Below are 19060 nucleotides of genomic sequence, written 5' to 3'. Positions count from 1 at the left end.
CTAGCTGAAAAACCAACATGCTTTTGAAAAGAGATGACTTCCAACTTTTCTTTGAAAAAAATTCATTGATCATAACCAATTTTTGGAAAATGTGTCTACACCTGAAGGGTGAATGCTGTGAAATTTCCCGGACGCCCGAAATGGACTCGGATGAATGCACAAATTGATAAAAGAACATATTTTGGAAACATTGGGTTGATTAAAAATAGAGGAAATGAATCCTGAGCCCTAGCATCACATGACCATAAAAAGTTGACATTTGAGTGTCCGCGTAGGTGCATGCATGGCCAGTTTTGCATAAAGTTTCCAAATCATCATTTTTGCATTCGTGTCATGGAAATAATGTGGGGCATCCCTTTTTATCCTTGAACCAAACCAAACCCTGACATGTATCATGTCTAGCCATTCTACAAGCCTTAAGCCAAAATCCTAACTCACCATAAACCTTGACCCAGGGTGAGAATGTCAATCCTTACCCTCGGAAGCAAAAAAGAAGAGAAGGAAAATTTCCAATCAAAGAGAAAGAAAATTTCCAATCAAAGAGAAAGCAAAAAAAGAGGGGAAAGGAAATTCCCAATCAAAGAGTGGGAAAAAGCGAAAAGAAAAGAAAGAAAATTCCCAACCAAAGAATGGGAGAAAGTAAAAAAGGAAGAAGAAAAAGGAAGGAAAGAAAGTTCCTGATCAAAGAAGCAGAAGAAATGTGCAGAAAGGTCTTTGGACCGGACAATATCTGAACAATACAGAATTGTCACCAAATGAAACAAAAAAGAAAGGAAACCACGACCTAAAATGGTCTTCTCCCTTTAATTACCAACCAAAATCCCGTGCGCTAGCAACCTTTTTTCTCGCCCCGCACTAAACAAAAACAGAAAAAGAAAAAGGCCAGAAAAATCAAAAGCCAAAAACACATAAAAGCCGAAAAACTCCCCAAAAGAACCCATTCCCAAGGGAAGTCCTATTTGATCCATGATCACGCATGTAATTTTTGATTTGATAGGAAATAATTTGCAAAGTCAAGTCATGACATATCTATGGTTCGGAATTAGGATGAAACACTTACCTGTGCAAGATTGATACACTTTGAGTGGATTTCTTCTATTTTTGTCGAACCCAGTGTTTCCTCTAAATGGTCATTTAGAAACGAAATGCTAACATCCAAAATCTCATTTATGGTTATGGGAGATTTCATCAGCAGACTCTCCTTCCCCGGTAGACGCATTGTTTTTCACTCAAAAAATCATATGCTGCTCTAAATCAGTTGGAATATTTGTCTCTTTGCTAAAGCATGTTTGCATTTTAGTGGAGAAAACACCGAGACTTTTTCAAGTCTCACAAGTTATCCAGAACTACGTAGGTCTGAGTTCCTCATTGGAGGATACGTAGGAGCAAGAGCCTCGCTTTTGTCGACCACACCGCCTTTTGTTGCCATGACTCAAGAGCTGGTAGCCCGCGGAGATACCTTACGGTTATCCGCACCCCTTTGCTATTTAGACACAGTTGTGTCCGATGGCACGCAGAGACCAAGTTTGGTCATTCTGCACACATGATACGCGGAGATACCTTACGGTTATCCGCACCCCTTTGCTATTTAGACACAGTTGTGTCCGATGGCACGCAGAGACCAAGTTTGGTCATTCTGCACACATGATACGCGGAGATACCTTACGGTTATCCGCACCCCTTTGCTATTTAGACACAGTTGTGTCCGATGGCACGCAGAGACCAAGTTTGGTCATTCTGCACACATGATACGCGGAGATACCTTACGGTTATCCGCACCCCTTTGCTATTTAGACACAGTTGTGTCCGATGGCACGCAGAGACCAAGTTTGGTCATTCTGCACACATGATACGCGGAGATACCTTACGGTTATCCGCACCCCTTTGCTATTTAGACACAGTTGTGTCCGATGGCACGCAGAGACCAAGTTTGGTCATTCTGCACACATGATACGCGGAGATACCTTACGGTTATCCGCACCCCTTTGCTATTTAGACACAGTTGTGTCCGATGGCACGCAGAGACCAAGTTTGGTCATTCTGCACACATGATACGCGGAGATACCTTACGGTTATCCGCACCCCTTTGCTATTTAGACACAGTTGTGTCCGATGGCACGCAGAGACCAAGTTTGGTCATTCTGCACACATGATACGCGGAGATACCTTACGGTTATCCGCACCCCTTTGCTATTTAGACACAGTTGTGTCCGATGGCACGCAGAGACCAAGTTTGGTCATTCTGCACACATGATACGCGGAGATACCTTACGGTTATCCGCACCCCTTTGCTATTTAGACACAGTTGTGTCCGATGGCACGCAGAGACCAAGTTTGGTCATTCTGCACACATGATACGCGGAGATACCTTACGGTTATCCGCACCCCTTTGCTATTTAGACACAGTTGTGTCCGATGGCACGCAGAGACCAAGTTTGGTCATTCTGCACCCATGATACGCGGAGAAACCTTATGGTTATCCGCACCCCTTTGCCATTCAGACACAGTCGTGTCCGTTGGCAAGCAGAGACCAAGTTTGGTCATTCTGCACCCATGATACGCGGAGAAACCTTATGGTTATCCGCACCCCTTTGCCATTCAGACACAGTCGTGTCCGTTGGCAAGCAGAGACCAAGTTTGGTCATTCTGCACACATGATACGCGGAGATACCTTACGGTTATCCGCACCCCTTTGCCATTCAGACACGGTCGTGTCCGATGGCACGCAGAGACCAAGTTTGGTCATTCTGCACCCATGATACGCGGAGATACCTTATGGTTATTCGCACCCATTCTTTTGCTATCTGTAAGACAGAACGCTTGATAGCATGCAGGGGCTGACACAGTCTTATGCACCTTTTGTTCCTCCGGGAACAACAAAGTCATTTACATGCGGAAATTTCATGGTCGCCCGCGACTCTCGTCAACCGAGAGGAGCGAAATTAGTGTCATACACTGATTTTCGGGGACCTTTGCTTGATGACATGTGACCATTCTTTGGTCCTTGTGAGGCGCTTGGCACCCATCATTAGGCAATTTGTGAAATTCTGGGAACAGCAAGTCATTTGCATGTGGAGATTTTATGGTCCCCCCGCGACTCTCGCCAAATCGAGAGGGACGAAATTAGTGTCTTATCTTTACTTTTCTTTTATCTCCAATAAAAGAGAAGTAAAGAGGGGCAACTGTCATACCCTAATTTCGTCCGGGAACCTTTGCTCGATGACGTGCGACCATTCTTTGGTCCTCGTGAGGTGCTTGGCACCCATCATTAGGCAATTTGTGAAATTTCAGGACATGCCGGAAAACCAAAAAAATATTGATGCACGATCCGTAAGTTTCCGTGACACACCGGAAATCAAAAGGAAGCATCGTTGCATAATTAAGTGGGGTTCCGTAACATTCCGTAAGTCAAAAAAGGGATGATTATGTAATCCGCAAGGTTCCGTAACATTACGGAAAGAAAACAAGTATCGTTACGAAATTCGTAAGTTTCCGTAACTTTACGAAAAAAGAATCACCAAAAAAACAGCAGAGGGGGTGTACTTAGTAAAAATGGGGTGCAAATAGCACCCAGGCCCATTTGGGCCCTCCAGAAGATTCCTCCAGAAGGCGGTTGCTTCTGGAGGAAGCAACCCTGCTCGCCTGGGCGAGCTGAGCGGCAACCACCTCCCCTATTTTGCTATAAATAGGGGAGGAAATGAAGAAGAAAGGGATCCCCAGCCCCTTAGGCACTTCTCTCTCTTTGGAATTTGCTTGGAAAAATTGTTTCCGTGAAGAAAATCTAAGCCGAGGCGCTTCCGAAACGTTTCCGTAACGCTTTCCGTGAGGAATCTCGCAAAGGTTTCAACCGTTTCTTCGACGTTCTTCATTCGTTCTTCATCGTTCTTCGATCTTCAACGGGTAAGTACCTCGAACCAAGCTTTTCGATTCATTCTATGTGCCCGTAGTGGTCCACATTGTGTTTCGTGCATTTTGATTCTCGTTTTGTTTACTTTTTATACCCCCTGTTGACGTGCTTAAGCCATTTTACTTAAGTCGTTTCTCGCTTAACTTAAAAATAAAATAAATTTCCACCGAACGTTTGAATTGTATTATCCATTAACTTTGGTTAAAATCAATTCCGACCGTTCGGTCGTGCCGTAACCACGTTGGAAATCAAAAAGAGGTAAAAAATAATATAATAATCAAAAAGACATCTTTTAGTAAAATAAAGCGGAAAATCAATCGGACGTTTTCTCTTTGGGATTTCTCATTCTTAATCGAATTGATTAATAACTAAAGTGAAACTAAGGCTAAAATCAACTCGCCTAGTCAAGCTCGTCCACAAAAATAGACTTTTGAAGTTTGTCATTTCAATTTCTCACTAAGGAAAATGGATCATTTTTAAGGTCCAACGCCTTAAAATGATCACCACTTAAGTAAAAAGAATCATTTGATAAAAAAGAACTACGTAGGTCTGAGTTCCTCATTGAGGATACGTAGGAGCAAAAGCCCCGCTTTTGTCGACCACCCCAAGAGATCGTTAATGGTCCAATGCCTTAACGTTTCTCTCCTTTCAAAAAACAAGATATCGTTAATGGTCCAATGCCTTAACGTTTCTCTCCTTTCAAAAACAAGAGATCGTTAATGGTCCAAACGCCTTAACGTTTCTCCCCTTTCAAAAATCAAAAGACCGTTTAATGGTTCAACACCTTAAATGACCCTTTGGTTCAATAGAAAACATATTTTGCAAAAAAGACAAAAACAACTTAACCAAACACTTTGTTCCGAAAGAACTACGTAGGTCTGATTTCCTCATCGCAAATTGAGGAATACGTAGGAGCAAAGGGAAACACCCTTGTCGACCACAAAAAAGAAAAAAATATAATAAGGGTATAAAGGATATAAGAACATAAAAGGGAACATAAAAATCAAAGTCATGTTTGCACATTCGATTAAAGGCTGCCGTCCCTTGGGACGGGCGTGTGGGGTGCTAATACCTTCCCCGTGCGTAAATACAACTCCCGAACCTTTCACTAAAAGTTCGTAGATCTCGTCTTTTCCGGTTTTTCCGACGTTTTCCTCAAATAAACGTTGGTGGCGACTCCGCGCGTATTCCTTTCGTGGAACACGCATCCCGCGAGTCACGCGTCGCCCTCCCGCCGAAGGGTAGGTTGCGACAATAACCAAAGTGAAACTAAGGTTAAAATCAATTCATAAGTCAAGTTTTTTTTCATCACCTAATAAAGTCATTTTTAAGGTCCAACGCCTTAAAATGGTCTTTTCCTCTTTTATTGGTTAAATGTAGATTTCTAAAAAACCTAAAATCAACATGTAACTTTATTACCTCTTTCAAAAATAAAGAGATCATTAATGGTCCAGCGCCTTAATGTTTTCTCTCTTTTCAAAAGAATTGAAAGATTGTTTAATGGTCCAACGCCTCAAATGACCTTTCATTCAATAAAAACATATCTTTAAAAAAGGATAAAAACAACTCAACCAAACATTTTGTTCTCAAATAACTACGTAGGTCTGATTTTCTTATCACAATTGAGGAATACGTAGGAGCAAGGGAAACACCCTCATCAACCACGAAAAGATAAAAATATAAAAAGTACAAAAAGAAATAAAGACGTAAAAGGGAACATAAAAATTGAAGTCATGTTTACACATTTGATTAAAGGCTGTTGTCTCTTGTGACGGACGTGTGGAGTGCTAATACCTTCCCCGTGCGCAAATACAACTCCCGAACCTTTCACTTAAAGTTCGTAGACCACGTCTTTTTCGGTTTTTCCGACGTTTTCCTCAAATAAACGTTGGTGGCGACTCCGCGCATATTCCTTTCTTGGAAGACGCACCCGTGAGTCTCGCGTCGCCCTCCCGTCGTAGGGTAGGTTGCGACAGTTAGCGACTCCGCTGGGGACTATTTTTTAGAGAGTTAGGCCATTTAATCTTTGCGATGTTTTATCATGACTTTCTCCTTTGTTGATTTCCCTTTATTTTTCTTATGTTATTGTGTATATAACTCTTTGATGCTTTTAGTGCGTTTTAAAATGTATGCATGAGGTAAATATTTATTCATTTGATGCACACAAACACCAACACTATTTGCACACACGGTGAGTTGAAAAAGGGCCCTATACCCGGGCTCGTGGGAACATAAGGAGTGGAGGTGAATCTGTGATCATGCTAGGTCTCCGACTTGCTTGATTACAGTGAACCCTCATCTAGAGTTTTTCTCTTTGATAACATATTGTTGCTAGTAGTCCCTACTGCTGCAATATGTTCTTCGAAGGGGATGATACCTCTAGAGACCATCAAGTGAGATATGACCACCTTGGGAAATATCACTAAAAGCCCTTTTAGCTCCCTCCCATGTAGGTCCCCAAAATAGGGGCACGAAGCAAACACGTTGCGTGCCATTTTTTCACACTGCCATGCATGTAGTCAAATGTCGTGTACCCCTTTGATTATATTTGTTTGTGAATATTGTCACACTGCCTTTTGCATATGCATCATGCACGGGTTCTGTCTTGATCCCTTCTCTTTGGCAAACCAACGGAGGGTCCGTGTCACCTTCTTAAATACATGCGTCGGGCACTACGCTACCCCAAGACGTTGTATCTAAGAAGGAGACAATTTCCCGGGCTCCCGTGTTCATAAATTGCATTTGTATCATATGTATTTCTTCATGCATTCATCCATCCCACCCATGATAGATGTCGGAGTTTTGATTCGCACCGATTTTGTTTCACTTTAGTAAAACATGGGATCAAGTCAAACACCTTCGCTTAAAAAGAGGTTCTATCAAGTAAAGGTCAAGAGCCTAGGGATCACCAGTCTGAAAGAGTTAGGGCAGTTGATGGGTCAGCTCCAGCGGCAAGCTTTTCGCAAAGCTTACGGTAAAATCTGGGACCTAGCCATGGTAGAAGTCTCCACAGAGGCCATTGCCTCCCTCGCCCAGTATTATGATCAGCCGTTGAGGTGCTTCACCTTTAGGGACTTCCAACTATCACCCATGGTAGAGGAATTTGAAGAGATCCTAGGATGTCCTCTAGGGGGAAGGAAACCATACCTCTTCTCAGGGTTCTATCCCTCATTAGCTAGAATTTCTAAGGTAGTCCAAATCTCAGCGCAGGAATTAGACCACAGAAAACAAGTCAAAAATGGGGTGGTTGGAATACCGAGAAAATACTTGGAGGCAAAAGCAAGAATCTTGGCAGGTAAAGGCGAATGGGCCCCATTCATAGACATTCTCGCACTGTTGATCTTCGGAGGAGTCCTATTTCCGAATGTGAATGGGTTGGTGGACCTAGCAGCAATCGACGCTTTTCTCGCCTATCATAACCACAAGGAAAACCCGGTTGTCGCTATGTTAGCCGACCTATATGACACCTTCAACCGAAGATGTGAGAAGAGCAGTACGAGGATTGTTTGCTATACTCGAGTTCTTTATGTATGGTTGGTTTCACACCTTTTTCGCCAAGAGGTAAGGCATGCTTGCCCGCTAGAATGCCACCGTTCATGCATAGAGAAAGGAGGGGAAAATTGGGACCAACTCTTAGCAAACAAAGAAGGAGCGCCTATCAACTGGTTCCCTCGATGGAAAGAAGGAAGAGTTGGAGTTCTTATTTCGTGCGGAGGATTTCCGAATGTTCCCTTGATGGGGACGATGGGTTGCATCAGTTACAATCCCGTTCTTGCTATAAGACAACTTGGCTACCCTATGAGAGGGGCACCACTAGAGGAAGAGCTCGCGCCTATCATTTCACGAGGTTTCAATAAGACCAACTTGGAGAAACTTCAGAAGGTCCGCAAGGCATGAGAGGTGTTGCGAAAGAAGGACAAAGAACTCAGGGGCAGTAACAATGGGCCCATCGGTGGCTACCGTAAGTGGTTGAAAGCCCACGTGCAAGGTTTGGATTGGCTCCCGAGTTTGAGAACCGCTAAAAGGGAGGAAGTGGAGGCACCGGAGGAAGACGAAGAGGTGTAGGCCCTTAGAGCAGAACTCGAGCAAGCCCAAACAGTCAAAGAAAGGTTCAAATCAGTAGCTCTGAAGATCCGAAAGGAGAATGCCAAACTGAGAGATATAAATGTAGCTACCACCAAAGCCTTGGAACAGAAAACCAAAAGGGCTCATAGGGAAGAGCACAGCCGGAACAAGTTCTGAGGGGCTCTGTGGGGCAGCAACAGCAAGCTTAAGCTCCGGAGAGAGGAAAGGGACCAATCACGAGTAGACAGTTTGATCTTGAAAGATGAGTTGAAGGTTTGCTCAAGGTCCAAAAGAAACTTGTCTCAGCGGTTATGCGAAACAGAGACCAACATGCTAGCCATCGTCAGCAGGTACCAAGAAGAACTAAATCTAGCCACGACCCACGAGCATAGAGTGGCGGACGAGTATGCCCAAGTGTACGTGGAAAAGGAGGCTAGAGGAAGGGTGATCGACTCGTTACATTAAGAGGCAACAATGTGGATGGACCGATTTGCTATTACCTTGAACGGGAGTCAAGAACTTCCCCAATTGCTAGCCAAGGCCAAAGCGATGGCGGACACCTACTCCGCCCCCGAGGAGATCCACAGACTTCTCAGGTATTGTCAGCATATGATAGATTTAATGGCCCATATAATTAAAAATTGCTAGGAAGCTTGTATCGTCGCTCAAATCTTGACTAGTTATAACTTTCTGAATAAAATGAGTTTGTCCCATGTTTTTACTCCAAAAGTCGGTGCGAATCAAATCACTCCTGCATTTTATCTCTAGCATGCATTCATTATTCTTTACCTACTCCTCACGTTTGGTTTTTTAGGAAAAACACCATAACTAAACGTGCCCCAAGGCATCCCTATCGCACCAGATCCAAATCTTGAACGATGGGTGATCAAGAGGAGACACAGGAACAGATGAAAGCCGACATGTCGGCTTTGAAAGAACAAATGGCTTCCATTATGAAGGCCATGTTAGGAATGAGGCAACTCATGGAGAAAAACGTGGCCACCGCTGCTGCTGTTAGTTTGGCTGCCGAAGCAGACCCAACTCTCATAGCTACCGCGCACCATCCTCCCCCAAATGCGGTAGGACGAGGAAGGAGCACACTGGGGCACAACAGCAACCCCCATTCGGGATACAACCGAGTGGCTTACCCTTATGGATTGCCGCCTAATTACACGCCGCCAGTCATGTAGGATGATGAGGGCCAGGTCTCTTCCCCCATCCTTGAAGGAGAGCCTCCTCGATAGCCCGACAAGGTCCACGAAGATCATCAAGAGTATGCCCAAGGGGATGTCGAGTTCTACCCCCCGATCCTCGTCGAGGGGCCGGTACCCAACACATTACCTCAGCCCAACCTCACAGCACAGCCAATATTCTTGTCCACAGAAGGACCACCCCCGGCGGCCGAAGAAAGAAGGAAACTCGATCTCCTCGAGGAGAGATTGAGGGCTGTTGAAGGCTTTGGTGACTATCCGTTCGTGGACATGACGGATCTTTGCTTGGTACCAGATGTCATCATCCCCCCAAAATTCAAAGTGCCTGATTTTCACAAGTATAAAGGGACGACTTGTCCTAAGAACCATCTCAAGATGTATTGTCGCAAGATGGGGGCACACTCTAGGGATGAAAAGTTGTTAATACACTTTTTCCAAGATAGCTTGGCTAGAGCCGCGATTGTTTGGTACACTAATCTGGAAGCTTCCCGCATCCATACTTGGAAGGACCTGATTACTGCTTTCCTAAGGCAATATCAGTATAATTCCGATATGGCTCCCGATTGCACTCAGTTACAGAATATGTTTGAGAAGGAAGGTGAGACCTTTAAAGAATACGCACAGTGGTGGAGAGACCTGGCGGCACAAGTGGCCCCTCCCATGGTCGAAAGGGAGATGATTACCATGATGGTAGACACCTTGCCAGTGTTTTACTATGAGAAGTTGGTAGGCTACATGCCTTCCAGCTTCGCGGACTTGGTATTCGTCGGGGAAAGAATTGAAGTAGGGTTGAAAAGAGGGAAGTTCGATTATGTTTCCTCCGCAAAAACCAATGCTAAAGGAGTCGGAGCAACTGGGGCAAAAAGGAAGGAAAGAGATACCCATGCCATCACTTCGGCGCCCGCATGGGTCAAGCCCCCGCAGACCTCTCATGGTACGCATCAATTCGCGCAACATCATCCGAGCTTTTCAGCTCGCGCCAGGAACTCCTCCAATTCAGCACCCGTACAGCCTAAGGCGCCCGCCCCCATCCAAAGGGAGGCCCCCCAAGCTCCGACTCCAACCACGACTCGCCCGGCCGACAATGCCCACTTTGGCGCCGGTTCCAACGCAAGGAGGAACTTTCCCCCGAGGCCAATTCCAGAATTCACCCCACTCCCAATGACATACGAAGACCTCTTGCCGTCCCTCATCGCCAACCAAATGGCCGTGATAACTCCCGGGAAGATCTACCAACCCCCTTTCCCAAAGTGATATGATCCTAACGCAACTTGCACGCACCATGGGAATACCCCGGGGCATTCCATCGAAAAATGCTTGGCCCTTAAATACAAGGTCCAACATTTGATAGACGCCGGATGGCTGACATTTCAAGAGGATCGGCCAAACGTGAAAACCAACCCACTCGCCAATCATGGAGGGGGAGCGGTTAATGCCATTGAGTCAGATAGGTCGCGCAGGTCTAAGCCTTTAAAGGACGTGGCGACCCATAGGAGGTTTATCTTTGAGGCCCTACAAAAGGGAAGTGTGATTCCCCACGGTGGGCATAAAGAGGATTCTTGTTTGTTGCATCCCGATGAGCTACATAACATGGAATCATGTTTAGCAGTGGAGGAATTGTTGCAACGAATGATAGATCAAGGCCGAATGGAAGTCGACGATGAGGGGAGGCAAGAGCAGCATATATGTATGCAGTCCGCGGATGAGAGAAGTTTTGGAAGGCCTAAACCATTGGTGATATATTTCACCAAGGATGTAGCTTCACAAAAGCCCCGATACCCCTCATGATGGAAGCTTGCTTGTAGGGCTTCTATGGAGGCTGGATCTTTGAGCTTCAATGAGGTCCTTTAATGGTGATTTTCCACCATGGAGATGCAGCGGAAGACAAAGGAGAAGAGGTGAGAGGAGGCGCCATTCACTAGGGAAGAAGCCATGGAAGAAGGAGCTTCACCACCAAGATGAGCCTTGGATAAGAAGCTTGGAGAGGATGCTTCAATGGAGGAAAAGAAAGAGGGAGAGAAAGAGAGAGGGGGGATCACGAAATTGAAGGAAGAAAAAGGGAGAGAAGTTGAACTTTGAGTTGTGTCACACAAGATTCTCATTCATCAAAGTTACAACAAGTGCTACACATGCTTCTATTTATAGACTAGGTAGCTTCCTTGAGAAGCTTTCTTGAGAAAACCTCCTTGAAAAGCTAGAGCTTAGCTACACACACCCCTCTCATAACTAAGCTCACCTCCTTGAGAAGCTTCCTTAAGAAGATTCCTAAAGAAGCTAGAGCTTAGCTACACATACCTCTCTAATAGCTAAGCTCACCTCCTTGAGATGAGAAGCTAGATCTTAGCTACACTCCCCCTATAATAGCTAAGCTCACCCCAATGACAAAAAACATGAAAATACAAAAAAAAATTCCTTACTACAAAGACTACTCAAAATGCCCCGAAATACAAGGCTAAAACCCTATAATACTAGAATGGACAAAATAGAAGGCCCAGATGAAGGAAAAACCTATTCTAATATTTACAAAGATAAGCGGGCTCATACTTAGCCCATGGGCTCGAAATCTACCCTAAGGCTCATGAGAACCCTAGGGCCTTCCCTTGGATCTCTAGCTCAATCTACTTGGAGTCTTCTACCCAATGCCCTTGCGGGGTAGGATTGCATCATTCCCTCCACCTTGGAAAGGATTTGACCTCAAATCCCGAGGTTCTTCATACTCTGGGCTCCTTCCCTCAACACCTGTAAAAAGAAAAAAAAACATATGTTTTAGTGGTGTTTGGTATGTTGAAGTAAGGTAAGGTCTGAAAACCCATTTCATGGGCATCTTCCCATGAAGGAACATGGTTTCTCACCAACTCAATGAGTGGTGTTACAAGTATAGAAAAATATGGGACAAACCTTTTGTAAAAGTTTGTTAAGTCATGGAAGCCCCAAATTTTTCTTATACTTAGTGGAGTGGGCCACTCAGGAATGACCTTTATAGGGTTCATGGGAACCCCTTGATCACTATTTGAAAAATTAAGAAAAGTAATGCAATAAAACATACCTTTTTCTGTATTTTCATATTGATTATTCCTACCAAAAAGTATGACAAACCTAAGGTGTCCCATATGAGTACCTAAGTTTGTATTGAAACTAAAAATAAGAACAAACCTACCTAATGGGTCCCTATGTACACACACCATGAAGATGTTGGGTGCACGAGTGGTTTTACAAAAGAGGGTTGCACCATTCAAAACATTCATCATACCACCTATTTTAGGGACTTGGTGCCTAATAATACCTATTTTGAGCCACAACAAAGAAAAAGGATTTAAGCTCTTGCAAACCAAACCCTCATCCAACAACTTCTTTACTTGAGGAATAAACTCAAACCCAAGAGGTGTGGCAATACTAGCAAGTGTCTTTTTACAAAAGAGAAAATGTGGAGGTTGTCTAAGAGGGAAAGTTTCTTTAATGTTTGTCTTTATTGTAAAATGAGTTTCCTTCTTAGCTAAACTCTTGGAGGAGACACTTACCTCCATACACTTCTCTTTAACCACTAATGGTTGTCCTTTTTCTTGGGGGTAGATTTCTTCACTAGATTTTTCCCTTTTGCTTCTTCACTTTCACTAGAGGAATGTGAAGTAGTAGCCTCATCTTGGCTACTATAAATGTCTTGGCCCCTCATAATCATGGTTTTTATGGTGGGGCATTGAGAAGTAACGTGTCCTCTTCCAAGACATTTAAAACACTTTATAGAGCTAGTTTTTTCTTGCATACTAGCCTTAGGGGCTTGCTTTTCTATTGTCTTCCCCTTATCATCTTTGGGCTTAGAAGGTGTCACCCCTAAGATGCCTTGACCTTGGTCTTTCTTTGGATAAGAGTGAGAGCCATAAGATTTTGAAGTAGACTTCTTTTTAAGTTGTTGCTCTACCCTTATTTCCCAATCTAAGTTTGCCTCTACATTGTCCTTCCCATGGAAGTATGGGAGGTTAATGATAGCCTCTTGAGGATTTCTTTCCTTTTCTCTCCTATGGGAGTGAGGTCTAAGATGTGACCTATGCCTTCCTTCATAATAGTCGCGAAGTTCTTCACTTAGGCTCTTGCAAGAGTTATGACTACTATAGGAGGCATGTTTTTCTCTTTTCATTTCTTTCATTATTTTTCTTTTTTATTCCTCTCTTATTTTCTTTCTTTCATCTTGACTTATTTCTTCCACTCTTTTTTTTCCTTTTTCTTTTCTCTCTTGTTTTTCTTTCCATAACTTGAGGGAATTCCACTCATCTAAGATTCTAGATAAAAGGTCTTTATGACTAGTACCCTTGCCATTAACACTAGATGAATGATGACTCATGTTGGTTCCTAAGTTGTGGTTCTTTCTTGTTGGAGGTTTGAAAACAAAAGGTAAAAGAAACTATGGTTTAAACTAGCCAAAATAAACACTAAAAGAGGTGTGAAAGATAAGGTAAAAACTAATTGATAAAATGCAAGCTATCTAGGCAGTTTGACAATGGAAGGTAAAGGAAATAAGCTATGAAAGTAAGCAAGAAAAGTAAACTAGGTGAATCCTAAGAGTGTTTGGATGACCACATTCAAGGTTCCCAACAAAACACTAACTATCCTAAGGAAAAATTGCCTAAATTTATTACACACAAATGGAAGTTTGCTAACCTATTGGAGGCTCCCAACACACTTCCAATGAAAGGCCTTTTTGTTACAAAACTTGAAAGCAATGAAGGAAGTAAATTGCAAATTACAAAATTACAAAACGGTCCTCAATTTTGGTGGTTGTTCTCTCTTTGGTGATTCACTCAATTTGGAGTTCTTCTCAGTCCAATATCTCTTAAGGTGGTTTTCCCTTTTCTTCTTGACTCAAATTCTTCAAGGGATGGCACCAATCCTCCTTCCTATTCCCTATATGGCAACCCACAAGCAAGGAAATAAAGAGACAAGCAATAACCAAAGACCAAAAAAAATGAAATGAAAGCTAAACCAATGGAGTTTTAACAAGACAATTTTTCAAGGATTATTCAACAATTAAAGTAATGCAAAGGACATAGAAGCAAGCTAGGACTCAAAGAGAAACTTAGAATGGCTCTAGAGTAGAGTAAAAACACTAAAAAACAAGACTCAACAAACCTCTAGCTTTGGCACTTGTTTTCACAGTAATTTTCAATTGAAATTTCAGAACTAAGATTGGTATAACATAGGCATCAATTATAGAATAAACCTGTTCCTTTCCCATACCAAAACAGCCACGCAGTCCCATGGAGGTATACACCTCCGAGTGTAAGTGATGTGCCATCATTTTCTTCTATTTTCTAAACCCTTTTTGCACCATTTTAATTACTGATTGGTCTTAATTGTCAATTAATCATGAAGTTTTATTATTTGGGCTCATTTAGCTAATTTGATGTTTTTAATCTAATTTCAGGAATTAATGAAACATTGGGCTTAATCCGGATTTTGGTTATGGACTTGAAGAGGGCAAATTAAGCAGCGCTTACCTTAGTTAATTTCTAATTAGGAAATTTCGCAATTTTATTTCATGTTGTTCAGTGTTTATTTCGTTTTGGGCCAGAGTATTGTAATAGGGCCCAGTGACTTTGAGTGACTCTTTTTAAATAGCAGCCTTGGGATTCGTGCAAGGCTATTCTGTTATGCTATTCATTATTCAGAGCTTTTGTTTTAGGGTTTTTACATTTTCTGCCTTGATGCTACTGTTCATGTAATGCAATTTTACGTTTTCTGCTCCTAATTACAATTTCGTTCTTGCTTCTTCTTCTACTATCATTTACGTTTCTGTTTCATTTACATTTCTGTTCATTTACGTTTCTGTTCATTTGCGTTTCTGCTTCATGTTTCATTTGCGTTTTCTGTTTGAATCTATGGAAGGCTAGTTTTTCTGGTGTTGTTTCCTTTTGAGGACGAAGCCCAACTTTCTTTGAGGTTTCGTTTGTAATGTGGTTTCCTGGAAGTTTTCCCTTCACCAGTTATCCCAAATTCGTGAACATTAATCAGTGCACGCTTTGTGTTCGATTAATTGCCTTTGAGCCTAACTTGCGTTCATGCTTAATGGACGAAGGGGTAACTGGTGTATGTGGTGCCTAATCACGTATTGATAACCCTAAGTTGATTTTCGCTTAGTAAATTGAAATAGGGTTGGATTAAGTGGTTGACTGTTATGGACGAATTCTCCATAACCCAGGATAAGAGAATGGCTTCTGAATCAGAGGAAACAACCCGTTTTTAATATTAATAGTTTCAAATTCCAGTTTACTTGCTCTGCTCTTTAATCACGAAACAAACAAACGCCCCCCCAATCGTTACTGTTACTGCGCAAGTATATTATGAACATTTGGTTTGTCATTGCTCGTTGGGAAACAACCTAGGATCACTTCCTAGTTACTGCATTTTCATGTTTATTTGATTCGGGTACGACCTTGATCAAATTTGGTGCCGTTGCCGGGGAGCAGTGTCCAAAGGTTCATAATAGCTAGCTAGTGTTGTGTGTTTAATCCTTTCGTGTTTTATGTTTAATTGTTAGTATTGTGTTAGTATGTGTGTTAGTGTTGTTTAGTGTCCTGGTATTTTGTTTAGTGTGTGTTCTGTTTCAGTTTTCCCATTAAGCGTTTCCCCTATTTCAGTCTTGGGTGTTTTGCTGTGAATAGTGTTTTGCGACGGACTTAGCGACCACTTTTGCTTGGGACAAAACAGAGTAGTAGTAGTAGAAATCAATTAGAGACGGATTTTAGCGACCACCCATGCTGAATTATTTGAGATTTTTTGTTTTAGTAGCTAGGGTTGTTATTTTTGGCTGAATTTTTTTGTGGTAACTTCTTTTAACCTATATTTTGTGGGAAAAATAGCTAGAGCCTTTAGTTTGGTCAGATTTGAAAGTTCCAAAAAAGTAGCAAATTTTGTGTTTGTCAAAACTTCAAACAGCCATAACTTTTGCTCCGGTTATCAGAATCGCAATTATTATATATGCATTTGGGGTAGAAAAAAATTTCCTATGCCGTGGCAGCCAGCCGTAGGTCCAGAAAAAGCGATTCTATCAAAAGTTTTTTATTTTTCAAGTTTTATTCACTTATTTTTCTTAACCTACCAATTTTAGTTTTCATAGTTAGACTTTGAATTTTTGTCTGAAATTTTTTGTGCTATCTTCTCATCATTTTATAAGGTTGCTAATAAAATTTCAAGTCATTTGGATATCATTTGAGGGTAGCCGTAGTTCAAACCTACACCCTTATTTACATGACAAGGCAACTAGTTGTGTGCATGCTGAATGTAGTGTATGACTAGAGGCAATCCATCTGACTTACAACCCTTTGATCCTGAGATAGATAGGACATTTCACAGATTAGTTAGGCATCAATTTATACCTTTTGATCATTCTGAGCATTCCATTACTGGTGAATCTGTGCATTCTGTTATTGGTGATTTTGAACATCCTGATCTTGAGCATTATAATTTTGAGCATTCTGATTTTGCACATTCTGAGAACATGGCACAACCTCCACCCCGTGAGAGGACTCTAAGGGAAATGGCTGCACCTGATTTCACCTACGAAAGCTTGTGCATCCAATACCCTGATGAGGATGTCCCATATGTTCTTAAAACTGGACTGATTCATTTGCTTCCAAAGTTTCATGGCCTTGCAGGTGAAGACCCGCACAAAAATTTGAAAGAATTTCACATTGTCTGCTCCACCATGAAACCCCCAGATGTCCAGGAGGATCACATATTTCTGAAGGCTTTTCCTCATTCTCTGGAGGGAGTGGCAAAGGACTGGTTGTATTACCTTGCTCCAAGGTCCATCACGAGCTGGGATGACCTTAAGAGAGTATTCTTAGAAAAAATTTTCCCTGCTTCCAGGACCACAGCCATCAGGAAAGATATCTCAGGTATTAGACAACTCAGTGGAGAGAGCCTGTATGAGTACTGGGAGCGATTTAAAAAACTATGTGCCAGTTGCCCTCACCATCAGATTTCGGAGCAACTTCTTCTCCAATATTTTTATGAAGGACTCAGTAATATGGAGAGAAGTATGATAGATGCTGCCAGTGGTGGAGCCCTTGGAGACATGACTCATGCTGAAGCCAGAAATTTAATTGAGAAGATGGCTTCCAACTCTCAGTAGTTTAGCGCCAGAAATGATGCCATAGTCATTAGAGGAGTGCATGAGGTAGCTACAAACTCAGCTGCACCATCTGAGCCTAAGAAGCTTGAAGGCAAACTGGATGCATTGGTTAACTTGGTAACCCAGCTGGCCTTGAATCAGAAATCTGTACCTGTTGCAAGGGTTTGTGGTTTGTGCTCCTCTGCTGACCACCATACAGACCTTTGCCCTTCCATGCAGCAACCTGGACAGCAACAGATACAACCCCGGATAGAGGAATCACCCTAATCTCAGATGGTCTAGCCCTCAGCAACAACAACAGCAGCCTGCTCCTTCCTTCCAAAATGCTGCTGGCCCAAGCAGACCATACATTCCTCCACCAATCCAACAACAGCAACAACCCCAGAAATAGCCAACAGTTGAGGCCCCTCCACAACCTTCCCTCGAAGAACTTGTGAGGCAAATGACTATGCAGAACATGCAGTTTCAGCAAGAGACCAGAGCCTCCATTCAGAGCTTAACCAATCAGATGGGACAATTGGCTACCCAATTGAATCAACAACAGTCCCAGAATTCTGACAAGCTGCCTTCTCAAGCTGTCCAAAATCCCAAAAATGTCAGTGCCATTTCATTGAGGTCGGGAAAGCAGTGTCAAGGACCTCAACCCGTAGCACCTTCCTCATCTGCAAATGAACCTTCCAAACTTCACTCTACTCCAGAAAAAGGTGATGACAAAAATTTACCTAACAATTTTTGTGCAGGTGAATCTTCTTCCACAGGTAATTCTGATTTGCAGAAGCAGCACATTCCCCCTCTTCCATTCCCTCCAAGAGCAGTTTCCAACAAAAAAATGGAAGAGGCAGAGAAAGAGATCTTGGAAACGTTTAGAAAAGTAGAGGTAAACATACCTCTGTTGGATGCAATAAAGCAAATTCCAAGATATGCCAAATTCTTGAAGGAGCTGTGCACTAATAAGCGGAAGCTTAAAGGAAGTGAACGGATTAGCATGGGCAGAAATGTCTCCGCATTGATTGGTAAATCTGTTCCTCAAATTCCTGAAAAATGCAAAGATCCAGGTACATTCAGCATACCTTGTATTATAGGGAATAGTAAGTTTGACAATGCCATGCTAGATTTAGGAGCTTCTGTTAGTGTTATGCCTCTGTCTATTTTTAATTCTCTATCTCTAGGTCCCTTGCAGTCAACTGATGTGGTAATTCATTTAGCTAATAGAAGTGTTGCCTATCCTGTTGGTTTCATAGAAGATGTCTTAGTTAGAGTTGGTGAACTGATTTTCCCTGTTGATTTTTATATCTTGAATATGGAAGATGGATTTTCTCAAGGATCAGTTCCCATCATTCTAGGCAGACCCTTTATGAAAACTGCTAGAACTAAGATAGATGTTTATGCAGGCACACTGTCCATGGAGTTTGGTGATATAACTGTTCATTTTAATATTCTGGATGCTATGAAATACCCATCTGAAGATCTTTCTGTATTTCGTGCTGAAATAATTGACCATGTTGTTGATGAATACATGACTGATCTTTATTCTTATATGCATGCCTCTCACTCTTCATGCATTGAGTCTGAAATTGTACTTGATCATATGTCTGAATTTGATGCTGAGAGTGAATCTGAGAGTGATATTGATTGCATGCCTGGTGGTGGTGTTTTACCTCTTGAGATTGATTTTATAGAGTCAGATAGGACTAACCATGTTTCAGGAAGTACACATACCTCTGACTTTCATTATGAGGTAAAGGCTGAGAA

The 19060-nt window shown here is 42.4% G+C and overlaps 1 non-coding gene across 1 annotated transcript; it reads right to left on the bottom strand.

Moving 5' to 3' along the window:
- Nucleotides 1–17050: 17050 nt before the first annotated feature.
- Nucleotides 17051–17157, bottom strand: LOC114369064. The gene has a single exon (XR_003657525.1). It is a non-coding gene; the product is annotated as a small nucleolar RNA R71 (small nucleolar RNA).
- Between the last annotated feature and the right edge of the window lie 1903 nt (nt 17158–19060).

This window comes from Glycine soja, chromosome 9 (assembly GCF_004193775.1).
Source record: "Glycine soja cultivar W05 chromosome 9, ASM419377v2, whole genome shotgun sequence".
In the NCBI taxonomy this organism is placed as follows: Eukaryota; Viridiplantae; Streptophyta; class Magnoliopsida; order Fabales; family Fabaceae; genus Glycine; species Glycine soja.
Note: the sequence above shows the minus strand (reverse complement) of the source record. Positions and strands in the feature narration are given on the sequence as shown.